The sequence below is a fragment of the Cupressus sempervirens genome, chromosome 10 (assembly GCF_028749045.1).
Source record: "Cupressus sempervirens isolate cs-2001-9-10 chromosome 10, ASM2874904v1, whole genome shotgun sequence".
In the NCBI taxonomy this organism is placed as follows: Eukaryota; Viridiplantae; Streptophyta; class Pinopsida; order Cupressales; family Cupressaceae; genus Cupressus; species Cupressus sempervirens.
Genome location: NC_143127.1, coordinates 478,521,661 through 478,523,633, shown reverse-complemented (window position 1 = coordinate 478,523,633; position 1,973 = coordinate 478,521,661).

Genomic DNA, 1,973 nt, shown 5'->3' with positions numbered 1-1,973 from the left:
TATCAGCGTTTATTACCCATGCTTGTGTAGGTATGGATCCCGATCCATCAAATAGTGACAAATTTACCTTACTCAACTTCCTTCTAAGATCATCATTAAAATATCCTTAGTTTCTACCTCCTGAATATCTCATTCTTATTTCTGCATAATCTTTGTAAGATATATCCCCCTCCAAATTCACATTCTTCCAATCATCTCTCAATTGTTCTTAAACTTCCTCAAAGGTTGTATAGTTTCCTCCATGTGGTACCTCCATTCATGGAGGGAAAGACGACATGGAAGGTTGAGAGTGTGCTAAACGAGGGTTTGCCTTACCCAACACCGAGTCCACATTGTGACCATTTTGTTCACCAGATATTTTATTGTTTTCCAATTTCCTAAGAGTTTCTTCCATGAGTCACTGAGTATCATTGATCTATGCCTAATTCCTTGAAAGTTCTCTTAGTAGCACCAAGATTTGGTAGCAGTGGGTTCTTGTTACACCATTCTATCAATCAAATGGGATCTTCTTCTCTTCTAGCTATAAACTCTCATTCACTATCCACAGGCTGGCAAGATGGTTAGCTTTAATACCACTATAATGTTCTATTGTCTAATTAACTAGTTTGCCTATGTGTGAGTCTAGTGAATACCACCATCAGACTCCAATCAATATGTATTCCTAGTCACAATTGTGTACAGAGCATCCTAGGAAGGACATATGATTGTGCAGATTAATGTACGGATCACCTAGTGGTTGCAATTTTGGTCATATGGTGGTTGCTAGAGCTTTCTATGGAGGCCATACAGTGTCTATATTGCTCAGGAGATAGTATGGTGGTAGAATGGGCCGTACAAGATGGTTTGCAATCCATACAATGAAATGTGAGGTGTATGGATATGGATGTATGGTAGAGTCATACAGGGTGTGTGCAAACATGTAGTGGGGGGGGGGGGGGGATTAGGTCGTTCGGTTAGCACCTAATGGTCATATGATTGACCTTATGAAGTCATACAATGAGGGTGAAGATACCACGTAGGAGTGTTTGACAAATGGAAAGTGACTCATAGATGATCTTCATATGCCTTAATGTTAAGCCTTTGAATGAATAACAGTTCCAAAAAATTTTCCAAAGACAGAGTAAAATGAAATAACACAGATAGATATAGTCTAGATAAAAATGGTGTTCTAGATTTGCTAGATCCAAAGCAAAGAAGTACAATGGACAGAATAGGGTGAGGGTTGATTCCCACTGAAACCATGAGAGCCAAGTAGGGAAGATCTTTCACTTTTGAAATGGCGAACAACACTGAACTCCAACACGAATCCTTAGTACAAAGAAATAATCCAAATCGCCTACCAACAACTACCTACAAGTTGTGCTTAAATACCCATCGGGGAAACCTTTCTGAGGGTGTACAAAGATAGTCAACGGCCATACCTACCTATGGAAACAAAAATAAAAATGGGTCCAAGATGTATTTGGTTGTTACCCAGAATGCCTTATAGCCAAGCATATTGGATGTAAATCTTATGATTCTATTATGTGACTTGGCATTATTTGGATCTAAAAATCTATATTATTATTTATATTATGATGTGTGGTTAATTGATGCGAGTTAGGACATCTCCTTTGGGGGTTCTCCTGCCTTATATGATGTCAAGTGGTATCAAAGTGAAGGTTGGATCTGGTTGATCTTGAGGATTTGTTTCTTTGGGTTCACCAATATCTTAGAAGTTTCCCCTGAGGAGATTGTACCTTAGGGTGATTGATGATCTCTATGATGTTGTGGAGATTAGGATTTTGGAGAAGGTTAGATCAGATTTCAAATCTAAAATAGAATTGATGATGAATGAGATCATGAGAGCTATTGTAGGTGTACCTAGAAATGTGAGTACTAAAGATGATTATGAGGAAGTTGTTGAAGAATTTTAAGTTATTGGATCTAGTGGTTAATATAGAATTAGTCACATGGAGAGACCTATGGAAGAT